Source organism: Scyliorhinus canicula, chromosome 3, assembly GCF_902713615.1.
Source record: "Scyliorhinus canicula chromosome 3, sScyCan1.1, whole genome shotgun sequence".
Classification (NCBI taxonomy): domain Eukaryota; kingdom Metazoa; phylum Chordata; class Chondrichthyes; order Carcharhiniformes; family Scyliorhinidae; genus Scyliorhinus; species Scyliorhinus canicula.
The window spans coordinates 53502151-53519439 of NC_052148.1; the positions used below are offsets into that span (position 1 = coordinate 53502151).

Below are 17289 nucleotides of genomic sequence, written 5' to 3' on the forward strand. Positions count from 1 at the left end.
CGGCGGCTGACGCAGCCGATGACGTCATCCGCGCATGCGCAGGTTGGATAACGCCAACCCGCGCATGCGCAGTTGGCGTCTTTCTCCTCAGCTGCCCGGCAAGACGTGGCGGCTTGATCTTGCCGGCGGCGGAGGGGAAAGAGTGCGTCTGTTTTGGACGCTGGCCCGACGATCGGTGGGCACCGATTGAGGGCCTGTCCCCTCCCGAGCACAGTCGTGCTGCTCCCGTGCCAATCGGGCCTCTAGATGCCCCAAACGGGCACCTGCCGCCCGTTTCATGACGGCAGCGAGCAGGTGTGTTTGCTGCTGTGGTGAAACGGGCGTGAAGGGCCGGCCGCTCGGCCGAGGAGAATCGCCACTCGCCGTTTTTTACGGCGAGCGGCGATTCGTGGCGTGGGTTGGGCATGGGGGGGGGGGGGGGGGTAGCGGGAGGGCGTGAAAAATGTCGGGAGGCCCTCCCGCTATTCTCCCACCCGGTGTGGGGGGCGGAGAATCGCGCCCAGGGTTACTATCACAGAGCATGTTTTGCAAAGTGGAAATGTATTGGGGTGCTAGGAGAGCACAGAATTTTGTTCAGTTGTGAGATCCCTCAAGGCTACAGTTTTAATGCATTCCTAGAATCTCTGGTTATCCTGACAAGATGGCTGGATCCATAGGCTTTGCTGCATCAAGTAACTCACTGCTTTGCTGTATCCAGTGCATTCAATGTTTATTGATGGCTGGACGAAGACTGGCATCTGTGATTCTGGCCAGCTCAGGAGGTGGCTGAGATGGATCATCCACTCGGCACTTCTGGCTGAAGGTGGCTGCAAATTCTTCAGCCTCGTCTTTTGTGCTAACATGCTAGCTCGCCCATTATGGAGAATGGAAATGCTAGTGGAGCTTCCTGTTTAATTATCCACCATCATTCACAATTGGATGTGGCAGGGCTGTAGACTTTTGATTTGGTTCATTGGTTGTGGGATTACCTCTATCTATTTACAACATGCTGATTCCATTGTTTAACATGCACATGACCAGGTGTTGTTTCATCAGATTGCTACCTCATTTTTAGGTATGCCTGGTGCTGTTGTTGGCATGCTCTCCTATATTCCTCATTGAACCAGGGTTGGACCCCTGGATTAGTGGTAATGGTGGATTGAATGATATGCAGGGCTATGAGGTTACAGATTGTGGTGGAACATAATTCTGCTGCTACAGATGACCTATAGTGCCTGAGGGCTGTCCAGTTTTGAGCTGCAAAACGTGTTCTGAATTGATCCCATTCAGCCTGGTGGTAGTGCCACACAGCACCGTGGGAGGCATCCTCAGTGTGAAGACAGGATCTCATCTCCAAAAGGACTGTGCGATGTTCACTCTTAATAATACAGTCATGATTAGAGGTAGCTGCAACTGGGCAAATTGGTTCTCTCACCATCTACTGCAGGCCAAATCTGACAGATATATCCTTCAGGACTTAGCTAGTTTATTCAGTAGTGGTGCTACCAATCCAAAAGCCCTATTGGTGATGGACATTGACTTCTGTTCCCTTGGCTACTTCAGTTCCTCTTTCAAGTTTTCTAGGGGCTGGTTTAGCACACTGGGCTAAATCACTGTCGCCACCCTAGTGGGTCTGTTCAGTTTGCAGTATAGGACCTACCCAGGTATGGTGATGGAGGGATTGGGACATCGGCTGAAGGGTAACATTATACACTGCACCTGCTTAATTATGTCACTGTCCAAGCAAGGGACTGCAGAGATGGCCACATCACCTGCCCCATGACAGGTAGCAATGACTCCTGATTCGATCAACGCCTTATCTGACCTACAATTTACATCAGCCTGGTACCCAAACAATAGAGATAATATATGAAATGCCACAAGAAAACTCACACCAAAGGCCTCAATGATGCTGCAAAGGCAGCCCTTCTCCATCAGTGCCTCACTGCTAACTTCCAGCTCACATGAGCTACAATGTGCCTATAGTGCCCAGTTGACCCTAAAGTCCAAAGGGACAACCTGAGAAAATTGCACAAGTATTAAAACGTCAGGCCATTATTTGATTAGTGGACAACACTTCCAATTTTCTCATTAGTCCCCAGATATTGGTGAGAAGGACTTTGCAGGATTAACTGGGCTAGGTGTGTCTTTGTTGTATCCGATGCCTTGACCATGGTCCATCGGGCCTAATTCTTATTTGAATTCTTAGTGATTTGATACAAACGAATGGCTTGCTGGGCTATTACAGAGGGCAGTTGAGGGTCAACCACATTGTTGTGGGTCTAGAGTCAGATGTAGGCCAGGTTTCCTTCCTTCAGGAACATTAGTGAATTAAATGGGTTTTTAAAGCAATCAGGTAGTTTCATGGTTGCCATTACGGACACTAACATTCATCTCAAATTAATTTAAATAATTGAATTTAAATTCCCCCAGCTGCCATAGTGAGACTGAACTCATGGGGCCAGAGCAATAGTCTGGGCCTCTGGATTACTTGTTTAATGCATAGTCACCAGGCTATTGTACCCTCCCCTGTCAAAACTTTTCACTTTGGTTCATACGCAAAGCATTGGTAACTTGGCCAGATAGCTGACGCTTGCGTGGAAACAACAACCAAGCATAAAATAGCATCTTGTAGAGATGAATAGAAGAAATTGTGAAAAGGACTTTTCTGTCCCTCATCTCCATTTGCTTCCAACTTCTTGTCTTGACCATTAGATGAGAACTTGGAATGGTGCAACTTATACATCTATCTCAGAGAGAAAATGTCTATTACTGCCCAGTGCCCTATTGACTGGCCTGTAACTAGTGAAGCATGCTTAAAGATGCTTATTTCTGAATTACTTTTTGAGAATAAGTTTACATTTTTGGTCTCTTGAGAAATTGTTCAGGCATTAGTCTGGAAGTGTGCAAAAATAAAATGAATTGACAACTCTTCAACTTTTCCCTGATCAATTTCTCTCTTTGTGCCCTAACTGAGAGTCAGGAACTCAATGTGTGCAAAAATGTCAGGCAATTCACTTTGCTTCATACTAAGAATTAAATCAGACTTTATTCATTCCACCCACTCTGGCGATAATGGAAATGCAGTGGCAGCTATAGAAAAATACGCACTCTTACTGCAGAGCTAGAATAGGTTAAGATTCGTGACAGACAAAAGCTGTAGCCTGCATATATTACACAGATTTATATTTTAAAAAAGGATGAGCATCTGTTCATGGCTGCAATACGCTTTAAGCCATCTGTTATTCTCCGTTATGTGGCATTCACTATACAGCATGCACTTCACCATAAAACGCAAAATAACCAACTCATTAGAACTATGTGTGCAGAAGGAAGGCATTGTATGTATTATGATGACGTTCCTGAATAACTGAAACTCAAGTTAATGCTGGTCTCAGGTAAAGGAAATTAGACTATTTTCATACATATGAAGATACCCTGTCAATAAAAAAATGAGTCTTCCGATAACTAGCCAGCTGACTGCACAAATGCTCTTTTAGACAAACTGCAGAGCACTGCTGCACGGTGCATTGACTTACCCATAACAGCAAGAAAATCATCAGTTTAAGAACTAAGTTTTAGAATCTTCACACCCCACTAAATTAATATATTTCAAAAATAAATCTCTATACCTTGAAATGCTGGAACTACATGCCACTGGCAATTCTCCACGGTTCCATTTATTATCTCTGTAAATTTCAATTTTGCACACTTCAAACCCATAGGCATTTCTCTTCAATTCTGGCCCAGTTGATACAACTTCATTGACCATTCTTGGGTTCTGATAAAATAAATGCTGAAGGGCTAAAATTTTCTTCCCTCTAGAAGCTACCATGTTTGAGTTCATATGTGAATTGATACCGCTACTTAGTTTTAGTATTGGCCACTCTTGCTGCATGAGACCCAAGGAGAAGATAATCCCTTGGTGGAATACTGACCATTTCCATTCTAAATTCCCTTGGATTCTTTTTTGGGTGCTATAATTCAAGTTTCAGAAAAAGTGCTGATGAAAAGAATCCTTACTCTTAAATCAAAACAAGCAGGAGCAACAAAAGGCCTCAAGGGCCCATGAGCTTGCTCCACTATTCAATTAGATTGTGATTGATCTTCTATATCGACTTCACTTCCCCGCTTTAGATCCATATTTCCTTTCATTCACTCATTTGATATGAGAGTCACTGACAAGGGTAGCTTTTCTTGCCCATCTTTAATTGCCCTTGATAAGGGGGTAGTGAGCCACCTTCTTGAACCGTTGCAGTCCATGTAGTGTAGGTAAAGTCACAGTGCTTTTAGGGAGGGAGTTCCAGGATTTTGGCCCAGTGACAGTGAAGAAATGGTGATATAGTTCCAAGCCATGATGGTGTGCGATTTGAAGGGAAACTTCCAGGTGGTGATGTTCTCGTGCATCTCCTGCCTTTGGTTAGTAGAGGTTGCAATTTCAAAGGTTTTGAAGAAATAACCATGACAAGTTGTTGCATTGCATCTTATTTTTGGTACAGAATGCAATTGTGCATCAGTGCTGGAATATTAAAATGGCGGATGAGGTGCTGATCAACTGGACTGCTTTGTCTTGATACTCCCGATTTGTGCCTTGTAGATGGTGGACAGGCATTGGAGAGTCAGGAGGTGGGTTGTCTACCATAAAATCCCAAGTTTCTGACCTCCTCTTGTAGCCACAGTATTTATAAGTTAACTTAAGTTTCTGGTCAATGATAACTGCCAGGATGCTGGTCAGTGATTCACCAATGGTAATATCATTGACTGTCAAGGGCAGATCGTTAGATTCTCTTTTGTTACAGAAATTCATTCCCTAACACTTCAGGTGATATGAATGTTACTTGCCATTTACCAGTTCTGGCCTGAATGTTATTCAGGTCTTGCTGGATGAGGACACAGACTGCTTCAGTATCTCTGGAATTGAGAAAGACACTGAATGCTGAGCAACCATCAGAGAACATTCCCACTCCTGACCAAATGCAGGAAAGAAGGTCATTGATTAAGCAGCCGAAGATGTTGGTCCGAGGACAGTACCTTGAGGAACCCCTTAGGCAATACCCTATGACTGAGGTGATTGGCCTCCATATACCACCAGCTGTGCTGTAACCACTGGGATAGCACAACATTGGAACAGGTGAGACAAAGGTGTAGTTCGTGTTAGCTTTTATTTTTACATTTTAGCCAAGAAAATGACATAGTGGCCACAGACAAGGGGAAGGTAAGAAGTGAGAGACTGTTGGTAAATAGAAGTTGAGGTGAGTAGTATCGCTGTTAAATTAGTTATTCATGTACAGCTCAAGCGGACAGGAGCTATCATGGTTACAGCCTTTCCTCTTGCTCTAGCTCCTCCTTCTCATGCCCCTCCTTCTCAGCTTCTGTTCCCTCATGGTGACAAAGTTCTGCAGGAATCCAGAGACCTTCTCAGCTGAGTACTGCTAGGTTTCTCCAAAGAGGTCCAGGCACTAGAATCACTGCTTCAGGATGCCAATAGCCTGTTCATTGAAATTTCTTCAGACAGCCTGGCTCGCACTTTATGTCATGCATTGCACAGGTGTGCATCAATAGCAAATCAGTCCTGAGCTTTGTTGTCAACTTTGGTTTGCCATGCTGATTGAGTTCAGTAGCACAGAGGACAACTACCGAATGCATACATTGTGTCTGCTGCCAGGATGCCAGACACTGCTTGTGGTCAAACAGCAATTCCACTTTGAGTGCGTTGAATTCCTTTGGTTTCGGCAAACGTCAGAATTGACATGTGGCGGACCTCCGGTGACGGTGGGTGGGAGGCAGCCGCACATCGGAGGGCTCCCGTTCGGGAACGGCATTGTCAGGGTCTAACGCCCGGTCCCAGGGATAACAGAGGTGGCAAAAGCAGGGAGAAGGCACAGTGAAGGGAGATGTCAAAAACAAGTAAAAAACGGCCGTGAAAAAAGCAGCTGAAAGTCCGTCAGGGAGTGGAAAGGTCACTGCAGGGACGGCAAGAAAAATGGAGGCTGGGGCACCGGGGAGGCCGCATTGCCCATGGCTGAAGAAATGACTGAGGTGATGGCCGCGGAACTCGAAAGGCAGTTCACAAAACACATGGTGGCGATGAGGAAGGAGATGGGGACGGTATTGAAAGTGCTGGTAGAGGAGGCGATTGCCCCGGTGAGGGCGGCAGTAGTGAGCGCAGTGGCGGAGGTGCGGGAGCAAAGTGAGGTGCTGAAGGAAGTTGAAGAGACATTGTTGCAGCACAGTGATCACCTTACCTCGATGGGGAAGGAGATGCAGAAGGTGATAGAGATCAACAAGGGTCTGCGAGCCAAAATGGATGGCTTGGAAAATAGATCCAGGCGACAGAATCTGAGGATTGTGGGTCTTCCCGAAGGAGTGGAAGGCCCGAGGCCGATTGAGTATTTTGCCACGATGTTGGTGAAGCTATTGGGGGTGGGTGATGATCCCTCCCGATATGAACTGGATCGGGCTCTTCGGTCGTGAAGGCCTGTACCAAAGGAGAGTGAGCCGCCAAGAGTAGTGACTCTGTGTTTTCGTAGGTACAGCGTGAAGGAGAAGGTCCTGTGCTGGGCAAAGCAGAAGCGAGTGGTGCAGTGGGCTGGAGCTGGTATACGCATATATGCGTATCATATCAGGACTTTACGGTGGACCTGGTGAGGAGGCGGGTGCCTTCAGCCGGGTGAAGAAGGCACTGTACATCAGTAAGGTTCAGTGCGGCATATTGTACCCAGCTAAGTTGAGGGTGACCTTCAAATCCAAAGACTTTTATTTTGGGACGGCGGAAGCAGCAGAGGAGGTTGCGAAGACAGAAGGACTATGGCTGAATTGAGAAGTGGTCATGTACCAATGTAGCCTCATGTAGCGGTATTTTGTCACTGCGGTCGGTGTATGTGCGAAATGAGCTAACGTTGTATATACTTGGACAAGGGAAGAGAGGGGACTTTCACTTGCAATGATAGTTCTTTGGGGCTTGGGTGTGTATGCGGGATTTGTGTGCTAAAGGGGATTTCTTGATTTTCCTGGGGCCGGGCTAGGGGGAAAGAGACCCGGGCGGGGGCCTCCACGTTGGCCGGTTTAAGCCGGCCAGCGAAAGGGGGTGAGGTGGGGCTGCGGCCATCAGAGCCTGGCAGAATAGGTCCCGATAAGTCTAGCCGGGTGGAAAGATGGGGGGAAGGAACAGAGGTTGGGGGGAGGAGTTTTGTAAGAGGAAGTGGAGGGGAGGAGTCGGGGGGGGGGTGGCTTGCAATGCATGGGTGTCATTTGCGGTACTCTTTCGGGGATTGGATGGCATTAAATGTTAGGGGGAGGGGGGAGGGACTCTATAGGTTAATGGTGACCAAAGGAGATTCCTAATTCCTTTTTCTTTTATTTCTCCTTTGTTTGTCCCACCGTGGGAGGGTTTGTTTTATTTGATGTTTATAGTGTCAGATGGGTCTTTGTTTGGGGTGGTGGGAGGATGGGATCGTTGTTGTTGATAAGAAAATTGACTTTGTATTTGTTACTGTTTACTGCTTGTGGGTGGGGTGTGAAATCTGGACTAAATGTGAAAATGGAGAATAAAAATATATTTTTTTAAAATTGACATGAGGCATGAACAATTCAGTGTGCAACAGCAAGCACCATGCTGCAGGTTCCCAATCTGGATTCCCAAATAAGAGACTATCAAAGTAGCCATTAACTGGCCACTTAAGTGCCTCAAGTGTACAGGCCACCTGTATCTACACTGCCCCCTCTAAAGCAGGTGACAGCTTAGGACAGATGGAAAGGCATCAGGCAGGCCAGGCACTGAATTTTACAAGACTCCCAGCTTCAAACACACTGGCAATGGAGCATAGAATTGAGCCCATGGAACTGTGCACACAATTTTGGTTTCCATATTTATACAAGGAAATACTTGCTTGGGAGGTGGCACAGGGAAGATCCACTTGGTTGGATCCTGGGATGAGAGGGCAGTTCTATGAGAAGCTGCGTAAATTGTGCCTATAATTATTGGAGTTTCAAAGAATAAGAGGTGATCACATTGAAACATGGATTTGTGGGCCTAGGTAGGGTGTCCTTTGAGAGAGGGTCGGTGCAGACTCAATGGGCTGAATTACCTCCTTCTGCACTGTAGTGACTCTGTGATTCTAATACTTCTTATGTTCCTAGACCCATAAACGTTCATCACCAGAGACAGCTCTGCAGCTATTACAATGTAGTCCTTACCCTGCTCTGACCTTGCAGCTATGGGTGCAGAAGTTGACAAATTTCAGGGACAACCATCTTACTGAAGCATAAATATCTCCAACATTTCCCATCACTGAGATTCAAATAGGAAAATTGTGTCTTGAACAGCCTGGGCTGATATGGCCTCCAGCCAAGAGCCCTTCTGTCCATCTCCCTCTTCTATTAGCTTGTCCTGCTCTACGAATCCTCTGCTCATTCTCCCAGACATGCTTAATTCCAAAATGAAGGTCCATTAGGCCATGTCTGGAGCACCTGGGATTGTGCACAAGCCTTTAAAGTTACCGAAACAAAGTATTTCTAAAGCTAACCCTTTACCAACATGCTGTCCGATGGACATCACAGGGCAGCACAATTCCAATTTGGAACGTATGGGCCTTTGAAGTGTGCAACAACAGATGCTTCTGAGCCCAATTTCATTTGTTACGGTTCCAGTCAATCAGGAAAAATAATCACAGGCAGAAGCTGTTAAAAGGTTCACTGTCCAAACTATTCCTCCCATTTGGCTGAAACAAGTGCAGCAGGAGAGGGTATGTGGAGATAAATGAAAATACTGCAAATTTACTTGCCCTCCAGGTCTTCCTTGGACCTCAATTAAACTGTCCCAAACCTCTCTCCTGCAACAATAATCACATTCCTGGCAACCCTAAAGAACCACTTTAGTACTGAACTTTAAATGACCCAAAACGGATTTTCTAAACCTTTAAATTTAGTTACTGTGACAGTTTCCTTCACTTACAATAAGGCTGATAGGCGGTAATGATTCCAAAATGCACCAATCTGGGAATTGGTAAATCTGAATTCTTTACAGCAGCAATCTTGTGTTTTTGATTTGTGGGGCAGGAGTAGGGAGTAACTTGGAGAGGCAGAGTTTGGAAAATTCAACCCACTTCTTCAAAAATTTGACGAGTGATTAGTTGCTTGAAAGGTCTCGTGGTGCTCCCATTACTCAATATAAACTCAATATAAAAGTAAAAGGCGCTCTTGCAAACGTTAATGAATCTGGTTCAATTTTGCCAGGACACTTTCCAACGATTTTGCTTCCGTTACTTTGGTCCATACAGACAAATTAGACCATCAAAGCAGTATTTCATTCTACAATCACCCCTTTATCCCACCTGTGAAGTTGATGAGTATATAACACCACCAATATTTTTCCAGCTTATTCAGGGACAGCTGTGAGTTACTAAATGTTCTTTGCACATGCCTAATGAATCCCCAAAACATTCAGCATCAAAAATGTTGTCAATTAACTTTACAGCTGCTGAACAATTAGAAAAATGTGGTTGGCCTGAAAGCTTAGTACTCAAAGGATATATGAATACCAAACAATGAAGCATCAACTAACCTTAAGAATTTGCCTCTAATATTTCTTTGTACAGTGAGTGAAGATGATGCCATTAAGACTCTTAGGTAATTTGACTATTTTACAAATCTTTAAATAAATAAAAAACCATGCTTGCGGTGGCTAGCACTGTGGCTTCACAGCACCAGGATCCCAGGTTCGATTCCCAGCTTGGCTCACTGTCTGTGCGGAGTCTGCATGTTCTCCCCGTATCTGCGTGGGTTTCCTCCGGGTGCTCCGGTTTCCTCCCACAGTCCAAAGACGTGCAGGTTAGGTGGATTGGCCATGATAAATTGACCTGAGTGCCCAAAAGGGTTAGGGGGGGTTATTGGGTTACGGGGAAAGGGTGGATGTGAGGGCTTAAGTGGGTCGGTGCAGAGTCAATGGGCCGAATGGCCTCCTTCTGCGCTGTATGTTCTATGTTCCATTCATAGCTTATATCTCTTTAAGTTCCACAACTGGTTTCTTAATCAAGGTACCAATCCTGATATTAAAGCCTACACAATGAGCTCAACCATGCGATACCACAGCTGAACCTGACTCTGCCCTGATTAAGGTTCACTCGAGCATATGTTCCAGCTAGTGTCATCAGACAGTGGTCAAGAATTGCATTGCAGTTTGAGAACAACTAGCCAGCCAATTTACCACACCAACTAATTCAATATTGACCCAAATTTGACATTGGAGACTCTTTGCTTTTCAGAGCCATTGGGGAAGCTTTATGATCGGATTCTAACTCAGGATTTGAATTTGGCATGTAGCGTCAGGAAGAGCAATGATCTCACACTGCTGTGCTAGCATGAGGTCAAGGCTATTTTAACAAAATTGTCTGGCATTTGGCCCTCTGTTCACCACCACATTTCTGCAGCTACCAACCTGCTCAACCACCCTCACATTTCAATCTTCAGTACTCTTGTCACTATGAAAACCTTTCTGTCATCCTGGATATTCCCCTGGTGCAGCCTTCATCTCCATTCCCTTAAGTCCAAAGGACGGAGACATGAACAGATTAGGGTGGACAACTGGCTTTTAGCCTTTCACCACCAGATCTGGCTTGGCCAGATATAGAAGTCTTGCTAAACCCTAGGAGGAGCTCATAGATGTCTTTGTCACCACCATCTCATCTGCCGCTGTTGTCAATTCCCTCCCATCACTTAGCACACCAGGCAAAATTTTCACTAAGGCTCCTCCCACCCCCTACCCTATCCCGAACATTGCATAACTAAACAATTGGTCAATTTAAATAAAAGCTTTAATTAAAATAGAAAACTGATGCATACTATGATAAAATTATTGTACATTTAGGGTATGTTGAAGGACCAATCTGAATAAAGAACTTCCATTTATATGTCTCTGTACTATATTTTTACGGCATCCCAAAGCTGCTTACCTTTTTTGATTCTTCCATGTGGACATCGCTGGCTTGGACAGCGGTTTTGGCTCATCTCTAATGGCCATTGATAAGATGGTGACATGCTGCCTCCTTGAACTGCTGCAGTCCATTTACATAAGAATGTAAGAACATAAGAACTAAGAGCAGGAGTAGGCCATCTGGCCCCTCGAGCCTGCTCCGCCATTCAATGAGATCATGGCTGATCTTTTGTGGACTCAGCTCCACTTTCCGGCCCGAACACCATAACCCTTTATCCCTTTATTCTTCAAAAAACTATCTTTGTCTTAAAATTTAATGAAGGAGCCTCAACTGTTTCACTGGGCAAAGAATTCCATAGATTCACAACCCTTTGAGTGAAGAAGTTCCTCCTAAACTCAGTCCTGAATCTACTTCCCCTTATTTTGAGGCTGTGCCCCCTAGTTCTGCTTTCACCCGCCAGTGGAAACAACCTGCCTGCATCTATCCTATCTATTCCCTTCATAATTTTATATGTTTCTATAAGATCCCTCCGCATCCTTCTAAATTCCAACGTGTACAGTCCCAGTCTACTCAACCTCTCCTCGTAATCCAACCCCTTCAGCTCTCGGATTAACCTAGTGAATCTCCTCTGCACACCTTCCAGCGCCAGTACGTCCTTTCTCAGGTAAGGAGACCAAAACTGAACACAATACCCCAGGTGTGACCTCACTAACACCTTCTACAATTGCAGCATAACCTCCCTAGTCTTAAACTCCATCCCTCTAGCAATGAAGGACAAAACTCCATTTGCCTTCTTAATCACCTGTTGCATCTGTCAACCAACTTTTTGCGACTCATGCACTAGCACACCCAGGTCTCTCTGCACAGCAGCATGTTTTAATAATTTAATTATTGAAATAATAATCCCTTTTGCTGTTATTCCTACCAAAATGGATAACCTCACATTTGTCAACATTGTATTCCATCTGCCAGACCCTAGCCCATTCACTTAACCTATCCAAATCCCTCTGCAGACTTCCGGTATCCTCTGCACTTTTTGCTTTGCCACTCATCTTAGTGTCATCTGCAAACTTGGACACATTGTACTTGGTCCCCAACTCCAAATCATCTATATAAATTGTGAGACATCGGTACACCCATAGTGCTGTTAGGGAGTTATAGGATTTTGATTCCGTTGTATCGAAGGAACACTGATATAGTTTCAAGTCAGACTGGTGTATGGCTCGGAGGAGAACTTTCTTCTGGTAGTGTTACCACACATCGGCTGTCCTTCTGAACTTATAATGGAAGGAACTTCATTGGTGAAGCAGTTGCAGATGATGGGGCCGAGGAGACTACCCTGAGAAACTCCTGCAGTGCCTTTCTGAAGCTGAGCAGATTGACCTCCAACAAATACAATCATCTTACTTTGTGCTAGATATGATGACAGCCAGTGGAGAGTTGCCCCTGATTCCCAGTGACTCCAGTTTTGGTGGCGCTCCTTGGTGTCACCATTGGTCCAATGATACCTTGATCTCAAGGGCAGTTAATAATAATCGCTTATTGTCACAAGTAGGCTTCAATGAAGTTACTGTGAAAAGCCCCTAGTCGCCACATTCCGGTGCCTGTTCGGGGAGGCCGGTACGCACCTTCTCTCTTAAATTTAGCTCTTTTTCCCATGTTTGGTCCAAGGCTGTAATGAGGTCAGGAGCTGTATGGCCCAGGCAGAACCCACACTGAGTGTCAATGAACGGGATATTGCAGAGTCAATTAGTTTTTAAGTGAAGGCTCAAAGGGTCAAATTGCCTCCTGCTAATCCTATTCCTTATTTTCCAATTTGCACATAGCGTGTTTCCTTATACAGGAAATGAATGAGTTATTAAAACCCATCTGGTTGATCAACATTGGGTCACCCTTATTAATCCTTCCTTTGACTTAGTATCAATATATTCTTACATCTTTGTGAAGCTTGTGAGGATGCTTTTCTATGTTAAAGATTGGACCATAGTTTAACACTGAAAAACTGTACCTCTGGTAATACATGATTCTGCACAAGTCAGCTGTATTGGACTTTGAACTTTTAGTCAGAAACCAGGATGCTACCAAGCTAGGATTTAAGATTAACATAACTTCACTGTTATAACAAAAGCAAAATGTTGCAGATGTTGGAATTCTGAAATAAAAGCAGAAAATGCTGGATAAAACTCAACAGGTCTGGCAGCACTTGTGGATGTTTTGAGTCTGTGTGACTTCTTCAGAGCCAAAGAGACTCTTCTTCAGACTCTACTGTTCAAGGGTGATAGCAAGTTTTTTCTTTTATCACTTGTTAAAAAATTAAAATAAACAACATGTCTTGTCCAATGATCCAGTACACACCTTCAAGCCCTCAACATAACATTAGTAATGTCCATCGCATAACACTTGTTTCTTAACAATGCAAAGTCACCACACCAAGTAACAGCATGACAACCAGAAACAAGTTTGAAGCAAAAATTAGCTGCTTTATCAACAATACTTTAGAATATAAAAAACAAACAAGTTTGAAAGCCACTCAAGGACTCTACCCTCTGTGGAGGAGACGTGGAAAACAAATGGTTGCTCAACCCCATTTTAGAAAGAGGTTTACAGCAAACATCAGAGTCTGGTCACTATCTAAATAATATTTATCTTTTAAAATGTATTTAACAAAAAAAAAATAGCCACAGCTTATTTAAGGAACCTATAGAACAGGGCATGTAGCTGTTCAACAAAGCAGTCTCTATTTTGTTTAATTACTAGTGGTCTGTCGCGCAAATGGCACGGAATATCAGAGAATTCTCAACATTTTAATTGCTCTCTCCACGAATGAAAGAAAGTTACTGTTAAAGTGCAGAAGTTTTCCACAAAATGATTCTTTTTAAATCACTTTTAAATTGCCACTGAATTTGATTGTAATAAATTACTTCTCAAAACAACTTGCCCCCAAAGCACACATAAAACCCATTAGCAACTTTTCAAATGTGTCAACTCCTTCAAGTAATGGCATCAACAATTAAAGCTTCTGACGACACACAATATAAATTTCACAGAACAATCTTTTCAGATAGGGATCATTTTTACTTGTAATTTAATATATTTTATATCAAAATTAGTCACACACTTACATAAAATGCACACGACTCCTTCGCAAACTTTCCCACAGCAGCATAGCTTCCCTGCTTTTAAGTTACCTCACTGGTAATGAGATACCACTCAGATTTTTTTTCCCCCTGCACTGGTTAAGGTGTCCCTATATCAACTTTCTGATTATTTAGATCAATATTAAATACCAAAATTATTACGTTATCATTACATGTAATCAACTTTCACCACACTGAGCCAATTACTGTACTTTCTGAGTAGTGAATGGGTTTCCTAATCTAAATTCTAATCACCCTGTCATTCACAACAGACTTAGTAATGCTTCACTAGCGCAGTATTCACATGCAAAACACTCTTAAATAGGCCAATTACAATCCATCTCCTGTTTTTCAGTTAACCCGCTGAGAACTGAAGAACTATTGCAGCAGCTAGACGCTAAATAATAATAAAAAAACGACCTCTTTTGTAAATTAGCGAACATGTCTATATGCCTGAATTTCTTTCACAGTGCGCGACATAGCAACGCCTACTGTCTCAGTCGAAAGAGACGAAGGACACACCAAAAGGAGCATGGTAGACAACTCCTGCGAAGTGGAAAATAAATCAATTCACAAACATATTTTGTTGATAGCTCAACTTTTGCTTGTTACGTAAAGGAATATTAGATTAGTTATGAAGCAGTCATTTTTGTTTATAGTTGCTTCATTTTGGAAGAAGAGTTTGAGCTTTCAAGAGCAATGGAAAATGCATAATGTTAGTAACAATCAAGTTATTACACTCCAAAAGGAGCATAACTTTCTGAATTCTATCTTCTCTGGCTGAAAATGGCAAATTCTACGATCTGAGCGAAAGTGAAGCTTACGATTCTGAACTGAAATGCAGTAAGTGTTTACTTAGCATTACTGGCATATACAAATTTTTTCACAACCCATATTCATTTTACTTTGTGATGGTTACTACTCAGGTTGAAAAATGGTCAAATCTTTCTATCATTCCCTCTCAATTCAGTATTTTGAATTGCAGTATTGTAAATATACTATTTAACACCAGAATCGGCCTTCAGGATGACCTGAGCTTCATGGTTTTATATTACTGCCATGTCAGCCATTTAACCATTATCTGTTTTCCATTTATGCATTATTACGGAGAACTCACCCTTTGCGCGTGTATTATTCACCTGTAAATGATGTTCCAGTTCCGATGAGCATGGAAACAGGAGTATGCCATTCATACTTTGCCCACCGTTCAATTAGATCCTGGCTGATTTGCAATTCAATTCCATTTACCCAGCTTTGTTATATTTTTTTTTCTGCCCTAAACCAATAAAAATCAATGGATCACAGTTTTAAAAATTTCAATTCACCTTCTGTCTGTAACTTTTTGAGTGAGACTTCCCAGTTTCTACTACACTTTGTGCAAAAGGTGTTTTCTGGCTTCACTCCTAATGGTTCTCTTCACTAAGCTGTGAAGCGTTTCCAACGTATTCCTTTTCTGCTGCTCATTTTACAAAGTGGGAAAAGCAGAATTGTGAGCATGTACAGTTCTCCATCTCTGATCAATTTTCTGATGATAATCAAGAGGCAACAGCTCACTGATTCCTGTCTAACATGGAAAAAGTAAAACCAGCCCAGTGTTTTCTTTCAACTTTCAGTGGTCTCCCGTTATTTTTGTATTTTTATTTTATTGTAAATTTAGAGTACCCAATTTTTTTTCCAATTAAGGGGCAATTTAGTGTGGCCAATTCACCTACCCTGCACATCTTTTGGGTTGTGGGGGCGAAACCCACGCAAACACGGGGAGAATGTGCAAACTCCACACGAACAGTGACCCGGGGCCAGGATCGAACCCGGGTCCTTGGCGCCATGACTAACCACTGTGCCACCGTGCTGTGGTTTCCCATTATGCAAATGACTAGTTAACTCCCTCACATAATGGGGGCAGAAATCTCCAATTCTTTTCCCCTAAAAAAGCTGTCGAGAGTAGATCAATTGAAAATTTCAAAACTTAGTTTGACGGAGTATTGTTAGGCAATGTTATTAAGGGTGATGGAGCTCAGGTTGGGTAAATGGAGTTTAAGGTAGAGATCGGCCGTATCTAGTTGACTGGTAGGACAGGGCTTGAGGAGCTGACTGACCTACTTTCTTTTACCTGTGCTTCAATAAGAAGCTGAAGCAGGTGGCCTCTCACTCTGAAAATACTGAATTCATGCCAGTTCAGCTGCAGTTCATTTTGACATTAATGCAATAAAGGAACCATATTTTTGCAATGTAAATTATGAAGTCTAACTAAACCCCCAGCTTTGACCAACTTCGCAAATGAAGTTAGAAAGAAGAAAATAGCGGCTTTCTATCACCCTTTCCGCCTCACAAGAAAGACAGGAAAATGCCCATATTTATGTAATGACAGAACATAAAAAATTGCGAGTCACTGCTCAGGCCAATATACGTGAACACTTCAGTTGTATTCCAAAATGTTATTGATCTACATTAATTAACTTCTTTGCAACTTTAGTAGAATGACAAATAGTAGCTATTAATTTATAAAATATTGCGAACAGTAACTACAACCATGCCAATTTCCCAACCTATTTAGTTTTGAAAATGACAAATTTTTGAGAAAAGTACTCAACACTACTTCTTTTTTTTAAAAAGAGTTTGGAACAACATATAGATCACTGATTATTATGTTCATATTTTTTGAAACATTCCCTACTAATCATATAACTTTAGCAATCCTGCTTCAGTATCACCTACAGAACAATTTACCAAATCCATGTTGGGATCTGTATTCCCATCACATAGCAGCTTATGTACCAGCATTAGTGGTGCAAAGTTCATAGGGCCTCTACTTGATTCAGCCAATTATTCTCTTTGGAGAATTTTAACTCTTCACTGTAGCGAATGAATGTGTTTGGATGGTATGTCAATGAAATAAAACTGCAAAATCAATTTTAGAAAAAAGTAATATGTTCGACCTGCAAAATCCGCTTAGATTAAAATCCTTTTCTGCAATAAATCAGAAAAGGGAAAGGGGTCGGGGCGGTGGTGGGGGAAGAGTGAAAACAATAGATATGAACTCCCCTGGGAAAGACAGCATTGAAATAGAGGATAAGATGTATTTTTTTGAACGTGTGGTGCACTGCAACAGTTTCTCAGCGAGTAATGGGAGTAAAAGCAAGAAAACAGCTTTACTGGGAGGGGAAGAAAGTTGTTTCTCAGTAGTGTACATTAGAAAGTTAAGAACTGGAGAACACAGTTACATATTTCACCCATTCAAACTT

General features: G+C 43.0%; 1 protein-coding gene across 22 annotated transcripts in view; it reads right to left on the reverse strand.

Moving 5' to 3' along the window:
* LOC119962658 (transcription factor 4-like) overlaps nt 1-17289 on the reverse strand; it is a 679430-nt gene that overhangs the window by 286549 nt on the left and 375592 nt on the right. Inside the window, exon 1 of one of the 22 annotated variants that reach the window (XM_038790556.1) lies at nt 14033-14237. The exons of the other annotated variants lie outside the window; for them this stretch is intronic. The gene's annotated coding sequence lies outside the window, so the exon portion shown is untranslated. Of the gene's footprint in view, nt 1-14032; nt 14238-17289 lie in introns of those variants that run through there. 22 annotated transcript variants of the gene reach the window in all.